Here is a 24,330-nt window from a genome sequence, read left to right as displayed (position 1 = left end):
AAGCGTAGGGGCACAAAGTGAAGTGTAGAATATATTGACTGAGGAAAAGGAGAAGTATCTCGACTTTTTCGAGTTTTTCGGATAATTAGTACTTCGTAGGATCATGAAAGTAGATGGAAGGTCTCGTTGTGGGCAAAAATTCTGAATTTGGCTCTTATGAAGTATTCGGATGATAATTTATATCGGAGTCCCTCCATTGACTGAGGTCATTAGAAAGTAATATATTGATCTGCGGAAAACTTGTAAAGGAATATCCAAACAATCTTCAGTGTAAACTTTGTCTGACGAAAGTACGGCATTATTATATGACATTTGAAATAAGTAACATACGATTGAATGCTATATATAATTGTAACTATTTTACTAAGATGTATGCATGAAATGATTACATTGGAAATCGTCTAAAAACAACATCACATTTCAAATGAAATATTTCTAATCATAGGCAAATGACTGAACTCTTCAACTAACGATTGCATTTTTGATTCCAAATTCTCTAACTGAGTAATGATACTAGATTCCTACAACAAAACATGACCTGGAGGAAAATTGGGATCAGGTTTTGACATTTTTTTTTAATTCGGCATCTTTTCTCCACTGATCCTTTCTTTCCTTCAAATATTTTGGTATAGCTCCAGGTTTTGAAGGAATAACTTCCGGTCTCTTTAGAGATTCCTGATAAATCAAATGGTGTTTTCTGTGGGAGGACACACAAGTTGTGTTAGATTTAACATTGTTTGTTCCTGTTATTTTGGTAGGTTCTTTGCTGGCTTTTGTTAAGTCTGGCGTAGAAATTGATACCCTAGATGATGTTCTTGTAGGCTTACTTCAATTCAAGATTGTTTAGAAAAAGGAAGTTGATTCACAGATATTCTTGAGCTTGAGCATCGAGACGGACTCCTTGAGTACCGATTGCTCCCTTTTCGAGATGGATAATTAGATCACTTAAAGGTAAGGTAGCCCAGAAATCATACAGAATTTCTCCAAATTTTTGACGTCTAGCTAAAATAGATACATCGTTGAAAACACTGGCTGCATCTGAATTTAGCTCAGGAATATCAATTTCGTCAAAAACTCGAGGGGATATAGAGTTTAAATGTTGAGCCCTCAATGGTCCTCTTTAGATTAAAGTTGATCTTCAGCCTTTTTTCTTTCCCTGTTACGACACTGTATTTCAATTCTATTAAGTTTTGTTTCCTCCAATCCACTCGAGAACTGGGAGGTTCGAGTCCTAACATGGCGAATCACACCTCTTCATTCACTTGATTATTGGTCAGAGACACGTATTATTTACTTGGTCTATTCAATTGACAAATATTTTTCTTCTTTCTTTAATTTTCGTTCAACTATGTTATCAAAAAAAAAAGTAAGACCATAAAGAACCATATTAAAAATTTATATATATATATATATACAAAATAAAAATATTGTGACTATCCCATATATTTAAATCAAATATGATATATCCAGGGTTGGATCCGTTCACCTTTTTTTGTTTACTCGCTCATTTTTCAAATAAGTTTCAGTTCGTCGTTCATTCCTTTACTTTTTTCTCACAATTTCTCACTTTATCACAGGCAAAAAAAAAAGGCAAAAAATACTTAAATACTCAATCTCTCAGACTCTTCCCCAATTTTCATAAAATTCAAAACAAATTTTTGTAAAAATTTAAAAACGTAAGCGTACAAATTTATTTTCAGATTTAAAAGACCTATTATTTTAATACAGATAAATGTTGTGCTTTAACAAAAATAAAAAAAATTTGTTAAATATATATTAAAAAAAACGTAAAATAAAAAGTGGCATACACTAAAGGAAACATTTCATCTACCTTTGAATAGAATATCACCTTGTTACCTCCGAGGAACACAACAAGGAATTAAGGAGAATCATAAAGAAATTTATGGAAAATCCAACGGCCTCGATAAATTCATAACAATCATGGGATTGATCGCAAGGTCGAGGGGTTTCTTGAGGAAAGAATTCGAAGACTTAGCTATGGACTTTCCGGAGGGGGAACCCTACAGTGATATCATAGCACTAAGGGATGATGCCAATGATAGTACAAACGAGTGGAAGTGAATGAAAGATGAGTTATTGTTATACCTTCTAGGAAGTATCTTTTATGAACGTATCCCAATTTAACCCATTCTATCATGACAAACGTTCAGACGAGTCATACCAAAGGCAATGGCCACACTAAACGGGACATGTACACCTGAAATGTTCATAGTACCAGTAAATTTAATTAGAGATATGATGATAAATTGTACGATACGAAATTCCCTAAACATACGCGAGATTCTGCACGAAAAGCAAATCACTGAAAGGGCATTAGCAACTTATTACGGAAGGTTAGACAGATAAACACATGAACAGAGGATAAAGGTGTTGCATTAATAACCGAGGACATTGGGGTAGTGTCTTTTGAGGGCTACCAAGGTAACGCTAATAGAAGAGGTAATTGAAATTCAAATAAATCCGGAGGGTTTAGGAATTTTAGGAGACCCTCATATAATAATAGCTTTAAAGGTATTTAAAGGAAGAGAGTCTGGGAAATAAGATATAAGGATTAATTCGGCGTACGAAGGCATACCAAAACTCCTTTTTCGTTGATGTAAACTATGGTGAAACCATATGGCGGACACATGTACATCACCCATAAAAAACATAAAACCCCAACGCTGGAACGTCGCCATAATCCAAGAATAGGATTTTTAAAAATGATTAAAGTCGAAGTTACAATCATAACTATCTGTATCAACTAAGTCAGAACAACCGAACAACTTAACCTGAGATACTCCAATCAAAAAAGTAGTACAAGAAAAGTTGACAAAACTTCAGAAAAACACTAGGTATTTGGTAAAGCTAATCAAAATAATCTTAGGAAAAGAATCCTGGAGTGCAACCTCGAGAAACCTTATAAAAGTTATAAAAAATAGAGTGGCAATTGATAATGTTTTCCCTATGCTAGCAGATAGAAGGATACTGTGATCGTCGCACCTAAAGCTCAATTGTTATAAATATTGAAATCATATCACAATAACGTGATAATTAGGGGATAGCAAGGACTTCTACCTACTGTAAATAAAGTAAGACAGTTCTTGCATATCCAAAATGCCTCAGTGGTTCAAAATTAATGTCAATAAATGTTATTTATGTCAAATGACGAAAGCAGGAGTGCCATTAAAAAGTTGAAACCTTTACCAAATCTGACAAAATTTAACAAAAGGATTCATTGAGACTTAATATTGATGGTCAAACCTTCAAACAGCTATATCATGAACATTATTGACACAATTTCAAAATATGCCGCCTTACTCGTGCTAAAGAAGAAAACGGCTGAAGAAATAGCCAAAGTGCTCCTGTCAAATGGATACGTCCTTTCGGTGTTTCTTCTATAATAGTAACCGACAGGATACTGAAATTACAGAGAACACCGGAAAAGATGCAAAAAATGACAGTGATTCCAGTGAGAATCAAAATTCGACAGTCATTGGTGAAAAACCATACAAATCCTCATTTCTGCCATCACTGATCACAAAGCCGAAGACTCTTACGAGAAAACTCAGATTAAAAAGACCACTTCCGCCACAGTTATAAAAAAAAGTTAAATGAAGGAAGAAATCTTGTGGAACATATTCGACGATAGTAAAGAATAAAGATTAAATTTACACCTTATGTTTATCTGTTTGCAAATCTTCAAAAATTTTAAAGAAAGAAAAAAATATATACAAATCAATAATATAAGGTATAAATACTATTAAATTTTTTCATTGCAACACTTTTTTTATGAAAAATGTGATATAAAATGAACTACGCGAAATATTTTTTTTTCTTTTTCTTCATTTCCTTTTTGTGAGAAGAGACATAATGTCGAAATGCCGAAAGGGGGAAGGGATGTTGGACGAAAGTACGACATTATTATATGACATTTGAAATAAATAACATACGATTAAATGCTATATATAACGGTAACTACTTTACTTGAACGTATGCATGAAATCAATACATTTGAAATTGTCTAAAAACAACATCACATTTCAAATAGAATATATTTAAAATAATTTTGGTATTTAAATAACAAGAGTATCTTATTTTATATTTCTTTGGTTCATAACATCTACGATGTTTATGTCTTCCAACAACACGTATGTATATAGTTGTATTGGGGAATAAAATATATTCTGATTAAATTTGAACTCCAAACAGACAAGTCCCTTAATTTTCAGATCCTACAATTTAAGTATGACGCATTAGGTATGTTACTCACATGGAGGGAACTGGGAAAGTTATGATCCCCCATTTTCTTTAAATATAACTACTTAGCAACAAGCTACAGCCTGTTACACCACCTTGCGGATAAAATATATGTTTTTAGGTTGCTCCTGCCCTTTAGAGAGATGTATATACAGTCATACAAATCTATTTTTAATTGCATTCCTTTATAATAAATTTGCATTCATTTTCTAACTTCCTTTCTGACTAATGAAGGTATTCTCAATATTTGTTTAACTTTAATATATTTTTTTTTGTAAACAAATTAAAATCTTTTACAAAAGGAATGAGTTAACATGCAAACTAATAAGGACATGAACTTGAATTATGAATTAAAAAAGCTAAGCAAAAATAATGCTTCTTTATAAACAAAGCAACACAATAATGCTAAAAATATCTTTTATAATGTAGACATACATAACGTAATTATCTAGACCTCTCATATTTTATTTTATACAAATTAAGTACCGTTTTGTGTGTATGGTTGAAATGCAAAGAGTATAAACTGTAATTGAACCATGAATCAAAACGATCTCAATGTGGGAAAACCTTCTTTGTCTCTCCTTTATCCACGTGTACAGAGTGCGTAAGCTATTTGTGACCCCACTTTGGTGCACTCTCTTGGTCCAACCCGGCACTTAGGCAGCGGATTTTTTATTTATTAGATAGATTGTTCAAGCCTGCAAAACTAAAAATAAATTAATCAATTGAGGAATTCGTTGTCCCAAATATTTATAAAAGGCCCAGAGCCCTTTTTGGAATCCGCACCGGTACAATTACTCGATCTCTGAAACTCAGTTAGACGTTTGTTCGTGGTTTCTAAAGGGTCACGCCGACGAAGTTCCAAGTCCACGTTACGATAATTGGGAGTAGTTAGCTCCGAAGGCAGCGTCATACCTCATCATGTGTTCTCCCAATGCCTTAGGGTCAATACTGATGCCTACTTGGAAGTGCTAGAGACCCTTGATTGACATGGTCAACAATGGGAGGCATTACATATTGCAGTAGGACTTGGCTTCTAACCACACTTCAAAAAAAGATTAAAAGGGCTCAAAAAAAAAAAAAAAAAAAAAAAAAAAAAAAATTGACGACTTCATCTCGCCAGACAATTATTTTTTAAGCCCCCAGATCTGAATTCGATGGATTTTTGTTTGTATGAGCGTGAACAATTGACAAACTAAACCAAACCCCTACACCACCAAAAACGAACTTAATGATAAATACAAAACGCATGAGAAAGTTAATTCCTTTCTACATACCAGCGTTTATAATTTTATTCACTTCTTAACATGTACAGCAAATACATATGATTTATGATATACATAAGAGAGCAATAACAAAAATAAACAGAAACCGAGCAACACGCACACGACTACAATATTTCATAAATACGACTACATTGACAATTTCTTAGAGCAAAAATATGTATATGATATACACCAGAGATCACTTTATAAATTGCATTCTGTATACACGTTGGATTATACCTGCACACGTCTGCAATAGTTCATTAAAAAGACTACATTTTTATTTCTTAGAGGAAAGTATGTTTATGATATACATTAGAGAACACTATAAAAACGTGATTGTTTATCATATATCCCTATGTTCATTCACACAAACTTTCCTTAATTAATATGGATATCATAACCAAAAAATTTATATTGAACCTGTGATTATAAAGAGTGGAAAACTCCTTTGACATTACGTTAATGACGTTCATATTTTCAAAAACTGCTGCTACATTTAAGGGTTGTTTTATACTTTTTTATAGTCCTGATTGCCTTTATAAAAATTATATAATGCATTTTATACGTAAAAAGAATGGGAAATAGTCAATATATTGACCAAACAAAAAATCTTCCCATTTGAAAATGAAAATGTTGCATTTATTTGAATCAAACTTTGGTTTAATGATCAATTTCCTTAATGAAAAACAATTAAAAAAATGATGCTCAAAAAATTACTTTGACATAACTTTTTTAATCAATTACTTACTCGATATAATAATTTGTTTTTATATCTATATTCTATGTTGAAAAGGCAATAGTTTATTTAGACACAATTTGAACTTGATACAGAACAATCATAATAAAATAACAATTAAGTTAAAAGAGGAAAACACGACAATAATAATTTAGTATCATTACATTTTAAACTTCCAAGACTCCTATGTAAAATATTAAGAGAAAATAAATAAGAAAGAACCAACATGGAAACACCACAAAGCTAGCACGTATGTGCAAGATAATTGACATGAGATTACTCAGATAATTTTTTTTCTTCAATCATTCAATATATCTTTTTTCAAAAGTACTCATACACACATTATTACAAAATATATATGAAAGCAGAGATCAAAAAAAGTATAAAAGCAATTAACAATTCCAATCCTCTCATTCTGGTGGCATTTAATAAATTAAAAGTCGGGCTATATTCCCGTTAATTAAAACTTGTCGAGAGCATACTCCAATATTCGGACATTCAATAGTAGCTGGACTATACAAAATGTTTCAGATCAATTCATTCAATTAATCTGCAATCTTTTTTATATGTACAATAAATTATTATGAGCAATTTATTTGCAATTAATAATAAAATACATTTATTTTTATTATTCGATGATTGATTTACATTTTTTTTTTTTGAAGCGTCAAATTCTTGGTGCAATAAAAAAGGAAAATCCTTATTTGTCAGAGCAGATGAAATACAGTAGATCAAAAATCACTATTCTGACAAGAATATGTTAGTGATATTCTTTTGTCAATTTAGGGTACAATGTATAGGTTTTTCTGCACGTCATACTTGCTCTTTCTATATGCATGTTGAAAACAGCTACTGCAGAAAGTTGAAACTCAATGATTGTAACCATTTAAAATTAAGGAAATAACTGCAGGAGATTTTGAGTTTATTTCTTATCGGGTTTTCGGGGGTTGAAAGATTCGGAGTCGATTTGTGGACTAAGGGATGATACCAATAAAAAAAAGTCGTTGGGCCTTATTCCAGCCTCCAGCTTTTTTTCTCCTCCTACTCAAACGATATATTTTTCTTATGGAGTTATTTGCATTTTACTTCTTGGTCCCAATAGTTTAGTTTCAACTTTGTGCTTCAAAATTTTGAGATAGAAAGGTTTATGAACCAGGAAAATAGTAATATGTAGATTAGACCTATTCAAAAATATACTTTCTTGAATGTTGATATGTTTCCGCCTTTATTTCCATCCTTAAAAATGAGAGAAACTATAAAATAATATAAAGAATATTTCATTTAGATCTTCAAATTGGTGTTTCAAAAATTAACATAAAATGTAAGAATTTGATATAAGTATATAATCTTTTGAAAATATTGATACTTTTTGCCTGAAAATGGATAGATGTACGGATAAATAACAATTATAGAGAGGAATATGGGACTGTCCACGGTCCTGGATATTTCTCTTTACCTTAATGGTACTAGGCCATTTCCATACTTCAATAATTAAATAAATAAAAAGTATCATAGAAAAAAAAATTCATGGTTAGCTTAATGTGTTCTTTGACATTCAATCGTCTGTTTCAACCATATTTTTTTGTCCAAAATCTACAAAAAATCATCAAAATGACATTTTTGATAATCTTTTCAGCCAATGAGACATCATCATATAGGATATATTTTAATTTCTCAAAAAATGTTTTTGACCCTCTCAGAGTTTAAAGTGTGGGAAATATACGGACGCATATCAACATAAAAAAAGTATATTTTTGTGTAAGATTAATAATTTAATTTTTGATTTTTAAAAAAAATTCTTCTTCGTTGCTGTGAAACTTCACTAAAACTCAATTGAAAATTGCACTCATCTTGTACACTGCTTTCTAATGTCCAAATTTTCAGATAATTGCACTTGATGAAATGTCTACTACCTTGCCCACTTTCCGTCGACGATTCACAAGTGCCGCTTTATGGATTTTCTTCAGCATTTTGGGATTCGTCCCCTCATTTAGAAGCCCAATGTAATGCTCGTCTGACAGCTAGTAAGGCCTGGTTTTTTAGCTACATACGAAAATTTTTACTTTTTTAAACAAAGGAAAATACTTATAAGGGTGGACTGGAAACCAAAAAGTTAGAAAATCGAATATGGCTAGTTATATTTCACTGTTTTATACATGGGAATAAGCATACATGCCAAATTTCAGATGAGTGGGTAAACGTTTTTAGTTGCCGAAACGAGGTTGAAATATTAATGTCTCACACTATTTTATTATACATCATTTTTTAGTATGAAATGCAGGGCAATTCGAAAAAATCGAGCTTCATTGTAAATAAATTATTATATAATTCATTGGTATCTTACTTCAACGAATTTAAAAAGTATACCTGTGTTTGTGTCTGTGTTTTTAATTCACTTACCCCCTTCAAAAGTTGTTTTCAGCCACATATTCCCTACCCAGCACAAACATTTTTATAACGTAAATAAATATATTTATTTGTAAATTTAACCTACCTTTGGAAATTACCTACGTACCCCCATTTGAGAATCACTGGACTATAGACAATTAATATTGGTTTTACATATTTGCATTACCACAAAAATAAATAAAGAAAAAAATAGTATAGTGGAAATGAGACAATTCTCTTTTTACTTTTTCATTCTTTGTTATGTTGTTTTGAAAGATATTTGATGTACAACTATTATCTATTTATATACTTCTCCAAGTATCCTCAGATTCAGACAAATACGTGGGTACAATATATCTTCTGAGTAAGTGGTGAAATAATATAATCAAGCATTTAAAAATCAGTTACCAGAAAATAAAGGGAAAAAGAATAGTACAATTAACTTCCCCTCCATTTCAAAAATCTCTTGAATTGATCGCACAAATCCAGATTATGCATTTTCTATCCTAGGTAATTATAGAGACAATTATATTTGTATTCGAATGCAGAAGCATGTGCCAGGTTAGGTGAGACAGGTGCTGCTGCATTATCATCTACGTCTCTATTGGATAATATTAGACTTATCAATTAATCTAATGCTAAAATATCATAGAAAAAAATAAAATTAAGAGAAAGATAATTAAAAGAAGAGAAAAATATACAGGGAATATTTTTTATCAGTAACAGGGATTTATTTTGATTCAAAACCAGATGATTAATAACATAATGTAAAATTAATTGATAAGTTTTTCCGAAAAAAAGGACAAAGATAACTTTTGTTCTTGATTTCGAAAACCGAATAACAAGTATTATGACATTTTAGCCTAATACTGGAAAAGCTCGTTGGTTCTTTGATGGAATTATTAGCTTTTATTATGTTCTATAGCTTATAATTCTAACTGTAATAGGCTATTGTTATTCTTTACATTGGCAAGAAAATACGAATAATAAGTTTACTTTGATTAATTAATAGGAAAATTGCTGTCGTAATGGATGGTTTTACATTAAGTGGGGCCTGAAATAAAGATAAAATGCTAGGCTCTTATATTTTACGTAAAAGCACGAGGCCTAGGGCAATTTTCCCCTTAAAAATAGCACTGACTGTAGTAATTGTTGTTAAAAAACACTAAAAAATACGAGTAATTCTATATAAAATCTGAAAGCTATTAGTTTTAGATAAATTTGTGTTTAAAACCTTTATAGTTCTCGATTCAGTTTGTTACTCAAATAAATTTTTATTGCATAGGAATCTAATTAACAATAACCCATTAAATATTACATATCTTTCTGTATTAAATATTTTTGATATAATAAAAGTAATTATTTTAGCAAATTTAAAACATACGAAATTTCAATGGAGTATCGGCAGCTTCAAAAATTATTTTTCAGACCTGAAATTTTGCAAGCTGTTTTTCAATAGTACGTATCAACTTTTTATCATTAGCCATTTATTAATTTCTAAAAAAGTGGTTTTACTCTATCAAAACGGCCCACCGTAATACTCAACCAGGATAGAATCTAGTGGATCTTTTCTATTGGTTGGGACAAGGCCTTACAAATAAAAATTTAAATCATATTACAATGAACAATTTTCTCCATTTCTACAAATTCACTCACATTGCTCACTTTTGAAGCTGCTATATAAATACTTCACAACGTGGCCCCTTCAAACCTTAAACATATGTTTTATAGATTGTGAACTTTCTAATACAGTATTTTTTAAACTACTTTTGTTTATATCTAACTTCTAACTCAACATAATTGTTTGGAGTATTGCTCAGGTACTTCTGGGATCGCTCAGATAAAGTACTGTCTTGATATATTTTTTTCAAAATTATTTGGATATTTTTTTAAAGAATAGCGAATTTGACATTTATTCGCAGCATTATTCATCACATATTATTTTTATTCTAAGGGACTACGTACTAATTAGGAGCACAACTTTAGCCGTTGATAGTATCTAGCCTTTATTCCTCCTTCCTTTGATTATATTTATATATTGTATCTTTCAATTTTTATGTAGATAAATAAATAAGGCTGGAAATGAGTGGTAATTGTAGTTAGCCAAAGATGTCACTTTCTCCGAATATTGGATAATTATTTTTTAATTACAAGGGATATATTTACTCCTTGATGAGATTTAATTTAAATAAGTATGTAGATAAAGTATTAATGGACAAGAGTTGATAAATTAACAACTAAAAAAAAAAATATGTAGGAATGATTGATGTTGTGAGGATTGTGTTGTTCTTTTTGAAATTTTTTCAAATGTGTAACTTTATTACAAAAACAGTAGAAGACATTTTGACTTACTTATTTTTTTAAAACTATTGAGTTCTTATAGGATAAAAATTTGTATTTTTACTATACAAGATCACTGATTAATTTTGAAAAAGTTTAAGAGGTTACTGAATGGCCTTGAAGTTTTGAAATGTGACAGTTTTTTCCCTCTTATTCTTCAATTACATCCCAAACGAAGCCAAATTACATTCATTTTAAAATTTTTACATCAGTAAATTATCTTAAAAATATGCGGTGCCAGTTCTTTAACCGCTAGAACCGGAACCGACAAAGTCCAACCGAGACCACAATATACTGTTTATGGGTCTCAGTTATTCTGTTTTTGTTCCTATACATAGTATATAAAGAAAATAGAATATATATTGTAAAAAATAAATTAACTTAAATCAATTAGTCAATTTTCTGAGTTTTTTATTTTGTACAACTGCAGAGTTTTCCAATGATGTTTTACGTCGCCAGGATGATACAGTTGTATCTGAGTTCCAAATATCTAAGGGCTTCTTATGGATCTGGACAGGTAGTTTTAGGTACCAGACGGTGTAAATAAAAGAGGGAAGGGTGGGGTAGATTATGGATTCAGGTCCGCTACTAAGCTTGACAGGCCCCTCCAATATGATAAGTATAATATTTCTTAAGCCAGGGTTTCCCAAACTGTACTATGACAAGAATTTTTAGCTGAGTCCCCCTTTTTACAAAACATGTGTACTATGTATAGACTATGTAGACTGAAAGCAATCCTCAATTCTCAATCCTCTTGCGTCCCCCTAGCCTACCGTCACGGCTCCCACTTTGAAAACCATTGTCTTTAGTTTTCGGGGGCCCTGCTGGAACATGGTGCACAATGCACTCTGCGTATAAATTAGCTGTGACCCTGTTGGTATGTAATATCATTTCTTGGGTACAAATTTTCTGGCGACGCCTATTGTTTTTAATCCCTGTTACCAAACTAAGTATACATGAAAAAGAGGCGAAACCGAGAACGATAAAACTGAACTGAGACTGTTGAAATGAAAGAACCGAGACTGTTACCAATAGAACCACTGAACCTGCACCGGGCACAAACTTGACTATTACTTATAGTATGTATAATCTATCTTCATTCTTTTAATAAACATTGCCGAATGTTTTATAATAAACAATTTAAAACAAACGGACATTCATGTTTTTATGTTTTTATTAAGAAAAGATTACACCATGAACACAAAAAATATATGGATCATTTGTCATTATAATTAAGAGGAAAATACTGTAGAATATATTGATAATGATAATTAATTGTATTACACAATAGAAAAAAGAGAGATATCAAAGTATTAATAGCTTTAAATTGGCATGACTGATTGTTAAGCAAAGAAATCAGATTTAAATGCTATTTTTTTACTTCCACCAACTGTTAAGGGGTCTTGGCAAAAAGGTTCTGGACTTCTACGAGTATATCAGCAGATCATTGATACGGAGAGCATGCATACATGAGAGAAAATTGAAATAACTTCAAAGAAAACATTGAGACTCTATCTCGATTAACTTTACATTAGGATATCAAATTGTTTGAAGATCTGACGTAAACAAAGGATTGACTTGATTTGTTTTTGTATTTAGATTCGAAACTTCTCCGTACTCAAAAGTTGTTCTCTGGAATATACATACCAACTACTGGAGGCAGATCATACATTTGATAAGATGCCTTTTTGTGACAGCCACCAAACTTGGTCAGCTCAATGCCGTATAAATATTATTTCATTCTCAATTGAAAAAATATAGATGTAATCAACATCATGATTTAAACTGGTTTGTATCCAGTTTGTTCTCCATGTATATGGGTCACTCATCTTAGTCAGAGAATCAAGTTTTTACTAAGGTTTTTGGAGAACTGGGAAAGATCGATCAATCAGGCTTTAATTCCATCATCACCAAATACTTCAAAGTTATTTCTGATATAAAGGATGTCCTTATAGATTAATCCATGAAACTACTTAAAGAATTCAAGTAAGACATGCAATCTGTTAGAATCTTCAATGGTTTTATTTGAAGGTAATTCTCCTCTAGGTACACCTTTGTTTCACCACTATGTCAATGAAAAAAGAATTGAATATATAATTTGTTATCAACCCACACACACTCCTTGAGAACCCAGAAGAAAAGTTGTGTTTCTATTTTTATTATGAAAATATAATTCATAGCTTAGTTCTCAGATCCTGATGTTATCTCCTCTCATTGGCTTGATATTGAATTGATGCAAAGTTTTAAAGTATACATCTATCAATTTCAGCAGCTACAACAATAAAAAAAGTTTTCACCACCTTTGGTCTGTAAATTAAGGAAATTTGGAGTCAAAAGTATTGTAGAAGGAAAAACAAACTTTCTTCCAAACAATTCTAATTTCGAAAGGGTTCATCAAATATTCATAAGATAATAAAAATGGACTTTTAAAATACAAAAGTCTATATTTAACCTTTTTTTTTTCAAATGCTACCCTAAAATTTTTAAATATATTTGGGCATAACGAATAAATTCCTTCATGCCGACCCTGAAACTTAAAAGTAAAGAGACGACTCAAACTATGAATATTGAATATACTTCCTACATTATTCATTTTTACTTTTTTTAATTTTTTCATTAATCTACGATAAAATATATTTACATATGCTTTATAGAATAGTATTTATTTTTAGGATAATTGAGATCAATTAATGTACTGCATTTGAACAGTGTTTTCAATTGTTCAATTTCTAGTGATGGACAAAGTATCATTGAAGTGAATAATAATAATTTGCAATTATTTTCCCATCAGAAGGGAGATATAATATAGGGATATACAAATGAAATATGTACTTCGCTAACACAAAAATACCCGAGGTTGTTTTTTGTCGGATGTCGATTCACTCATCTCGTTTGATACGTCATACCTATTTCATAATTTATTCCCTTTGGAAAATAACGAAGTAATTAAGTTGTTTTATATATATGCTTCGTTTCCAAAAAGACAGGAATACAATTTCTTGTTGATCCTCGTTATAATAAATATATAGGTATTTATATAATGAAGATAAACATTTTAAAAATATAAAGTAGCAAAGTCAATGGATTTTTGAGTTATGGTGTAATTTACAAAAGTAATAATTTTATTTGTATATTTAAATGATGTTATATTGGACATCCACTTTGAAAGTCAAATATAATAATATATTCACTAAAAATAAAATTTATATTAATTTGAAATTTTTATGAATCCCACAATATCTCTTAATTCCATTTATAATTTTCATTATCAATATTATAAATATATAGCATAAGCCTATCATTGCTTTAGCTGAAGAGATATTGTCAATCAGACACTAATCAAAATTATAGTGTCTTCATGTTTAAAACCTTAGAGGACTGAGTTGGATTAAGTTACAGATTTAATAATGCTTCATTTATGAATTAGACAACTTCAACACATTGTCAGATAGGAAACTTAAGTCTAATCCGTGACCTTATAAAAGTTTTCATGCAATCACCCATATATACGGAGTCCTTTTTATAATGCGTAGCAATAAGGCTTTAGATGAAGTAGGACATGAAGCGTGGTTTCATTTTAGAGGTGAGATTCTAAAGTTTTCTTACCAGAATTAGCTATCATGCGTTGGAGTAGTAAAAACGTGTTTTTGCTATCAAAAATAAATATTTCTAAAAAATTGTTTTACAGAACAGTTTATTAATTAGACTAATTGCCATTTTGTAAATGTCTTTTTTGTATGTTCTGTTCAGATGTAGTTGAACTAATGAAGAATAAGTAAACATTATGATATTATTATTAGCTTATCTGACCAAAGAATGGTCTTTATAGTATAGATATATATTTATTTTTCTAGGATCGAACCTATGCACATTTAGTTCAAGAGAACAATTTCTCTTTCATTCATTTATATTATAAAATTTTTGTAAAATTATTTAAACGCAAATAATTCCAAAAATGAACAGCTAAAACTGATGTCATCTTATGTGATGGCATTCAAAAATTCTAAATTGGTGCAATTGGTCTCCGGATTTATTCCCGAAAAACCAACATTTTAATGATATTTTTAAAATTATTAATATCTATTTTTTTTATCATCAACAAATGATCCACAAATAAAAGGTAAAGTATGTTGTTTATATAATTTTTTAATTATTTCGTATGTAATAACTGTTTCTTTAAAGCTGTATTATGAAAAGTTATTCAGGGGAAAATTAAAAATTAAAAAAATCACTGGGTATTCAAAGTTCGGTTTAATCAGCAATGGCAAAATGCAGTCCAGAGGCGGGAAAATACATTTTCATCCATTTTAATTAATAATTCCTACACGCATAAGAATTTTTTTATTTTTGTTTCTTTAATTGATTAATTCCATATTCCCCAACTTCACTTTGCCTCCTCTTCTCTACCCAGAATACCTCAAGCCTAGTATTATTGAGTTCTAAAGCTTAAGGTCTTGTTCTCTCGTGTTAAGTGGCTGTATTTCATTTCTCTAGAGGAGATCTCACTTTTTCAAACAAAACAATTTTTATCGGAGACGTAACTGTAATAATCATCTTATTCATTTCCCTACTTTCAAATATAATGTATGAAATTAATAAAATAAAAATAATGCAATGACAGACGTCAAACAAAAACTTCAAATGTGTCATATCATTATAAAATACAAATAAAACAAGGTTTAACATACAAAACTTGTTTTGTTTTTTGCCTTTAAGAAAAGGGACACAGAAAAAGGGCTTACTTCACATGGGCTGGACATGTCTCACTGAAGGAAGAAATTGTCTGGAGGTTCGGTTGTTCTGCTTATTTTATAATGGGATCAACGGTAAAAAAAAAACTCCATCAGAAAAGAGCAAAATTTTGCCCGAATTTTTGTTAGCCTTGAGAAAATATAAAATCTTCTTTGCTCTTTCCAACTGTCTCAGCTTTCTTTGTTCAGACATGGGATTTTTTTTTGTCCCCTTTCTTGATTTTGAACCAATATAATTCCAGATTGGAAATAATAATGTATACCACAAGATAAAACCAACTTATGTTTTTGATGGCACTATCTTCTAGATCTTTGGGGTTGGTAGATTTTTGAAGACTTTTTTCCCCCCAAAAACATTTTTATAATCATAAAAAAAAACCTTTCTACATCTGTTTCATTCATCGTTCTTCAATTTGGTAATTATAATAATTATAAAAATGTTTCTGAACCATATAAGTTCCGAATTAATATAATCTCAGATATTTCTGTAATCTGACGTGCTAGATAAAAAACTGAGATCAGTTTACGATTTTACGCTTAAAGATGAATTATATTTTTCAGGTTCATAGCATTGGTAGAAATTTGGTTTTCCACTAGGTATTTTAAAGACGATGGATCAACAAGTTATTGTATTTCTATCATTTTGAAAACGGATACTTTAAAAATTACTTCTTTTATTTATCAATAATAGTAAATAATATTATATCCTTGACATATCAATTGAGACAAAGGAATCAAAAACTGACAACAAAATACATTAACAGAATGATATTTCAAGAAAAAATGATAATCATATATTTTGAAAACATACAATATGAAGGCCCTCGCAGTTTATACAAATGTTTAATTGTATAGTATTCAAAGTAGTACCCATTAGTGTCTTTTGTTATTAAGTTTCGACAAACTTTGTTTTTATACAAAACAAAGACATAAAACCAAGAGGGGAAAAGACCACCAATTTATTCTGTTGCTTTTGGCACTAACTAAAATTAGTAAAAAATCACGCAATAGTATATGTTAAACACTCGAAGCCTTCAAAAGTTTGTCAGGGAGTTGATGTCAAAGGATTTATATAAGGATATAAGGTTCGTCACATTCAAATGTACAAAAATGGATTAATGCATTTCTTTGTCTCTTTACTAAAATAATTTGTAAGGAAAAATTCTCTCACAAAAGATTATTACAGGTGTCGTTTAAGTAAATTTGGACTATCTTTAACTTTAGCCTGATTAATAAGGAAAGGAAGTCAATTTTGCAAATTATATTCAAGAGGTTTAATAATACAAAATGAAAAAGTCATTGAATATATTGGATCATTTGCTTGATACGAAGCCTGAATGATTTGCTGGCCTTGACCACGTCTGCAAGGGAGACTTTGATCTAGTACATGATAATGGAGGCTTTGAAGGAGCTGTGTGAATTGACAGAGACCTTCCCTCCAACTCCACCTAATTAATGGGATTCATATAGGGAGGTTAAAGGGCCAAATGTGATTGTGTCAAAATCACAATTTCTTTTCTTTAAACAAATTTTTGCTCTTGCGGTCACTGCAAGAGGGGAGCAAGTGTTAAACAAGCAAGAGCTCAACAGCATTGGCCTCAGCTTTCATCCAAAGTATAACTTGGTCAGAAAGAGCTTCACAGTACCTGTCCGCTCCAACCTTCTCCTTTGGCTCTGAGAAGACGCAGGACATGACACTGCTGTTTCTCCGAATGACCCAAAGGTTTGTGATACTTGCTGAAAACATGACTTTAAAGACTTCGTGGATCTTAGCTCTCTCTGTAGTCAATCATTTGTGTTCTAGATGTTGTACAATCTGTCAGCAATCCATTGTTTCTCATCTGAATAAAAGATTATTCGGTTACATGGGAGTTCAATCGTTCAGCAATTTTCTTCCATGGAATGCCCTGGTGGCCTTCACTTTGTCTGTAATAATATTTATTTTCTAAAAACGTATGAATTCATTCTTAGACCAGGGCTTATGGACATGGAGACTGTTGCACAGATACTTGGCACTTTTTGTCAAGAGCGTTAATCGAAGTCCCATGAAATGGCTTCAAAGAACATTTCAGACCTACTAGGACTATAGGAGTGCGTTATTTACTACTCCAGAACTTGTGGGCTTTTCTTTTATATTTACCTTCTCTTTCCAGTGGTTATAGATACCGTAAACTGTGCTTTTCGGATATCTGTGCATCTTCTTGATGTACGCTGGGCTGTATCCTACACAAGTAAATTTCATGATGATGTTCCTCCGGGTCTCCTACGTCCTAATATTTGTCTTGAATGAAAAGTTTTGCAACTAATTTAAAACTAAGGCTCAACCTCTCAGTTTAAAATTTGAATAACCGAGTTAAATGCTTTCCTTATTCTCCAGAATTTAATTAAAGAACGTCAGGATTTACTTCAACGTCTTAAAACATTTAAATTACATATTCTAACATTTTACGTATGCAATTATTTAACAGAGAATGCAACTTGTTCTCTCTTTGTCTCCAAAAAAATACTAAAAAATAATTATCTCATTACAAAAAGAATAGTTTCAATGCAAATTGTCTGTGCAAAATATTCAAAGTCATTTTTGTGTAATATATTATAATTCAATAAATTTACAAAAGAGTGTAAGATTAATTATCTCCATTATTTCATGGATGGGCTAATTATAGGTAGCTCATTTGCAAAAAACGTGGAAAGCTTTGTTTACATAATAGATTACAAATACCAACATTTATTTTGATTGTTATTACGGAAAAGATTGATACTGATTATGATAATTATGGGTACAAATTTGAAAATCATGTAGGTAACCTCTAAAATGGTAAATTTACATAAGTAGGTTATCTCAGAGACCAAATTTTTACCATATAAAAATAATTCGCATAAACGAAAAAGGAATAAAAATATATCCCTTAATGTTAACTTAATCTTCCCTTTTTTGGCATAAATTTCATAGGAATTCATGAGAATGAAAAATTCACAGGATAGTTTTTCCTTTTTTATTGGTTCAAATCGTAAGCTGGCGCCAATGTATATTTCTTTTTAAATTCATTTCACATTGCATTTCAAACAATACAGATAGATATCAAGAGTGCCCATAGAAAAAAACCTTTCGCAGGAAGATGTGTTAAAAATCATTGATGATCTGTCAAAAACAGATTCTAATCAATCAATGCTTACCTCGAAAGGTGTTAAGTACTTTCGCTTTAAACCATTTTTACTTAGAACATTTCGCTGTAGGACATTTGCCTTAAAGTCAATTTTCCTCAAAAAAAAAAAAAAAAAGGTAGAATGAGAGGCTAATTGGACTTCTGTACAAGTTAAGATTATTAATCATGTTAACAATTGGAGAAACATAAACTTACAGAATTGTATTTACCTTTATAATAACCGTATGTTTCCTCTTGTTATATATGAAACAACATCCCTGCCTACATTAGATGCTATAAATGGATAAAGGAAATGGCTGTCTCACCTCTTCCATAAATCTTAAACTTCTAGTCTAAGTAGACCAGTAAACCAGTTACTTGGAGGACTCGTTGTTTTGTCTAAGATTCTTTCAAAAATTTGTAAAAAAGTATCAATTGATATTATATCTGAATTGGACCAAAAGTGGAGAAAAGTTGTTTACTTATTTATAAGTGGGTATTGAAAGATTCTGATCTTTTTAATGGTTTTATTTAATCACTTTACTCTTTATGCACTGTTGTACAGAGGCTAGTCTAAAAGGTTACCCTACGTATGCCTCCAATACAATAGTTGATATAATTAATAAAAATTGCAAGAATAAATTTTATAAATATTTTATAAGCCTGATTGTTCTTGTAAATTCGGAGATTAAAGATCTCTCAAAAAATATTTTTACTATTCATAGTCAATACCTACATTTTTAATTGTGGTTGGTTTTATTTACTCTGACAATGTATTCTTATGGGTGTCAATGCAAAATATGAACATGAAAATTGAAAATCTAGCGACAGATGTTGATTAGGTGAAGAAATTAGGTTTTTATATACGTTTTCGCTTTCAGAGTCTTGGTTAAGTGGAATTTTAAAATCTGTTACTGGTATAGCATATGGTAGGAAGTTCATGGCACAATTTCAAATATCCTCGGGGTGTATTTATTTAAGTTTCCTTCAAAAGACTTTAGCAAACTAGTTAACTCATCTTTTAGCAATTGACGGGCTCTGCACATATTGAGGGAGTTAATTCTGATCAATTTGAAGGAAGTGACAGAACAAACCGTTTCTCTGATTCTACTGTTTAGATTATCAAGTAAAAATGATAATTAATGATCAAGAAACAAATAAAGAAATATTATACATCATTTTAAATTGCAAAATCTCCTATCGTGGAGAAACCGACATAGTTTAAAACTATAAAAGTGGGGGAATTAAGAGGGATTCTTATTCTTACAACTACTTGTTAAACTGTTTTTACAATTAAAATTCCAGATATTAGCATTTCAAATTCAAAGTTTGTAGAGGATCTTATTAAATTGCATTGTTCTTTCTCAGCAAGTGTTGATACAGTATGTAGCGTCCTAGCGCAAGATAATTTTTTCACAGCCTCCTTAATGTGAATAACATTGCTATAAGGGATATAAAATAATATTAACATTCGGAGAGTTGTATTATTATTCTGCAAGACGGGGTGTCACTCGCAGAGAGTGGCATAATATAGGCAAATAAATACCTTAATTAATTTGTACTCGATATTTAAGAAGTAAACAAAAAAAGACACCAAACTAGGCTCGTAGACCTGAAAGGCGATCAATTACTTGGAAATCTATATAACCACTTAGTTTGTCAAAACTTTGGATTCCACCTGTTTTTTGAGGACATTATATTATGTTTATCTTTTTAAACTGACTTTTTTTCTTTGTGAAATAAAGAATTTATGTTTCTCACAGGCAACACAAGTAGAAGTATGATGATTTCTGTCAAGTCTGTACTCTTAATCCAAGTTGACATGAATACCTATTTTTGTTTCATTGATATTGAGACTAGCGGAAATATCTACAATTGCTCAAAAAAATTAGGCAGACAAACTTTGCTTTAATATTATAGATGTGTACTCCCCTTTTCTTTTCTTTTTTAAAATGACGCACTGAGCTGTAGCTACACACTCCCGTTACTGGATATTTATTTTTTAAATCAAGTAGTTATGCAGTTAAGATGATATTAAGTGCTCACTCAAAAATGAGTCCTCCTCAGTTGGACTGGGGAGTTGTAAGATATTTTGCGACTCCGACTCGACTCATGCCAAATTCTTCGACTCCGAATCCAACTCTGACTCCGAAAAAATAAAATTATTGGACTCCAAATCCAACTATTTCCCTCTGACTCCAACTCTGATAAATAATATTTGACTAAAGGACCATGAATGTTTTAATATCAAGATTTTCAGAATAATCCTTCTTCCAAAAGTGTATGTGACGTCATAAATTACAAAAACAGTGGATGGAATCTGTTCTTGTTTTTGAACCTTTCTTTACCCCTTCCCACCCCAACTATTTATAATCCTGCAACTATGACTCCAATTATGTCAAATTCTAGAACTTTGACCAAAAATAGGCAACTCCAAATTAACTTCTCACTCTAATAGCTAAAAATTTGTTTGTATATCCATAGCGATTTAAGCTTTAACAAAATCCCCATTTCTCTTGCAAAATTTCTGTACTAGTTATATTATGATAAGTATAATTATTTAGTTTTTTATCTTAGGCCATATTTACACCAAATTTGTTAATCTGGTACATAATTACCCAACTTTGTGGAAAGAGAAAATACGGAGTGAAATTAATTTCATACTCATTAAAAATCTATAACCGAGTTAGTTTTTTATAGCATGATGCCACCTGTAATAGGTACATCAAAGCTTTTAGTGTATCAGTTTCTGCTGTATAAATTTAAACTGAGTGACATATATAATTTTATCCTTTAGATCTGCCATCTGTTTCTCTATAAATATGTGAAATCAAAATATATATACATATATAGGTACTATGACGATTAATTGCTAAGGACAAGAGCATCGAAGCTTTATAGTGCTGTTTCATTTTTCTTTGTCTGTTTTAAATTATGTTATTTTCGTTTTTGTATGTAGCATATTTTGTAGGGTAGACTTTAGTATAATTTTATAGAATCCGAAAAAATTATATTTAATTTTAAGTGTTTTGATCTGATCTACAGGTAAATTGTGAACTATAACATTTATTTATGATTAATTAATAATTGAATAACAGCTGATAATATATTCGTCTCAATGCATATACCTTAAATTGAAAAAAAAAGAAGAAAATAGGATAAAAACGTCCCCATCAATCCAATTTACCAAACCTTTATTAAAAATTGAAAAAATTACCAATAGTTCTATGAAAATACATTTTTGCGACAATTAAAAGTTTCATTTATTCTTTAGTATTTTTTAAGAGCATATTAAAACTTCCTGTGATAAAATCCATTTTAGAGAGATTTGAAACAATTGTATTACAATTTTTGATGCATAATCCTAGTTTACTAAAGAAGGTTTAATCAAATATGTTCTTTTTTACAAAGGAGTTTGCTTGTGAGCAAAAAGTGTTAGGGCAAGTAACGAATATAGTTTTTAATTCATTGATTGTTTTTTTAGAAAACTCAAAAATACAAAGGAAACAAAATTCAGCTCATGGCAAATCACTAATTTGAACATTACATAAAGTTACAATTATACTATCGTCGTTCTATGACCAATTTGGATTCTTTTTTTTTTTTTAATTTATAATTACCACACCAAAAATGTGTTTCAAAAGATAATTTTTTTTTTTAAATTGCCAGGAAAGTATCTTTTTGTAAGGAAAAAATATTATGCTAAAAACGGGACAATTTGATATTTATAAATAGCTCTGATTATTGTTTGTAACTTAATACTTTTAATTACTAAATTTAATGATAATTATTTATAATGATTACTTTAAATTATTTTTAGTTGATAATTTGAAATTCATTTTGTTGTGGAAATTCCCAAAACCAGGGGATCAACACGATTTGTGAATACATTTACACAAAGAAAGATAAAAAGTAAGTAATTTTAGAGGGATTTGATACAAATTTTTTTGTATCTACGCTATTCTGGGAATGAATTAGTGGTTTCAATGAACTTCAAATCTTGAATGTAAATATTTTTTTAGATAATTCAACGAGGGAATAATATTGCAAAATGTAAAATTGTTTTATAAAGACCGGATTGTAAGTTTTACTATTTATCAAAATTTAACCACAACAAATAAAGTTTATCGATTTTAATCTCCTGAAAATTCCAGTAATAACCCTATAGTTTGTATATAACAAGTTAAGTAGTCTCTAGAGTCTCATTACACCTTCCATTAAATTCTTTATTAAAACATGTTGCTTCATCAAAATAAAATTAAAACTTTCACTTATGTCATTCTTATCTCCCAGAATAATTTTATCAGGTCCTCCTAAAAAATGGCATATTTATAACTGACTCTTATGTATGATGTAATTTTGTCTCCTTCAACTTTGCTCTTTGTATCTATATATATTCTTTAATGGCTCAAATCTGCAACAGTATACATTCTTATATAAAAAGAAAACATCTAATAAGTCTTATAACATTTGCAAAACCCAAGTTATATTGAATCAAAATAAGATAGCTGAAGGGTCGTAGGTTTTAATACCCATAGCTATATAGGTTTATACATATGTACATAGTCTGTTCTCTCTCTCTCTCTCTGTTACTGAACCCTGCCTACATTCAAAACCACTTACTCAATTATTGAAGTAAAATAAAAAGTTAAATGACGAATGTAATGCACTTATTCCGTTTTAATTATGTAGGGCGCCTCCTTCTTCGATGTTTTGACTTGTTACAAAGCATATGTTTTCCTCTCAATCTTATAAAAAAAAAAAAAATAATGACAAAACCAAATGGTTTGAAAAAAGAAGTCATAGTAGGTGGATAATCTTATTTGAATGGAGACTTAATAAATAGTGTCGTATATTAAATTATGTACCTTATCTAAGTATGGTGAAGAGTCGTGCTACAGTATTTAGTAAATACTTTTAAACACAATGTTAATATTGTCAAAAAACATCAACATCTGATAATTAATTTGATAAGAAATGAAAAGTTACCATTCTTTTAATTTAGTTTCTGAAATACCCAGTATTATAATGTTGACATCTGTGGGTTTCCTTCTTCCTTATAACCAAGTAAAATTAATACTCATGAGAATAATGTGAATATTAAAGATTTCAAATACAGTAATGAAACCGCCTCCTAGCTTCATGGTGTATATGATTAGTGTAGAAAGTTGTTTGTATTTTGGGCAAATCAACAAGGTAAGTCTGTAAATTTGAAGTATGTTTTTGAGGAGAACAGCTTAACTGTCATGGCTTTTCATTAAATCAACAAATCCTCAATAATTTTTCCTTTATGAGTACACGCGAATTTTATATCATTTTTGATCATAATTGAATGTAGTAGAAAATGAAGTTGAGTACTTATGAGAAAAAAAAATAATGACAACAGCTGGGGAAAAGAACACTCATTCATCTGATTATCAATTCCAAAAAAATGGACGAGC

General features: G+C 30.3%; 1 pseudogene; it reads right to left on the bottom strand.

Annotated features, from left to right (window-relative positions):
• Positions 1-413: 413 nt before the first annotated feature.
• Positions 414-1,294, bottom strand: LOC121128404 (uncharacterized; annotated as a pseudogene).
• Between the last annotated feature and the right edge of the window lie 23,036 nt (positions 1,295-24,330).

Source organism: Lepeophtheirus salmonis, chromosome 13 (genome assembly GCF_016086655.4).
Source record: "Lepeophtheirus salmonis chromosome 13, UVic_Lsal_1.4, whole genome shotgun sequence".
Classification (NCBI taxonomy): domain Eukaryota; kingdom Metazoa; phylum Arthropoda; class Copepoda; order Siphonostomatoida; family Caligidae; genus Lepeophtheirus; species Lepeophtheirus salmonis.
This window is presented reverse-complemented; position numbering and strand designations above follow the sequence as displayed.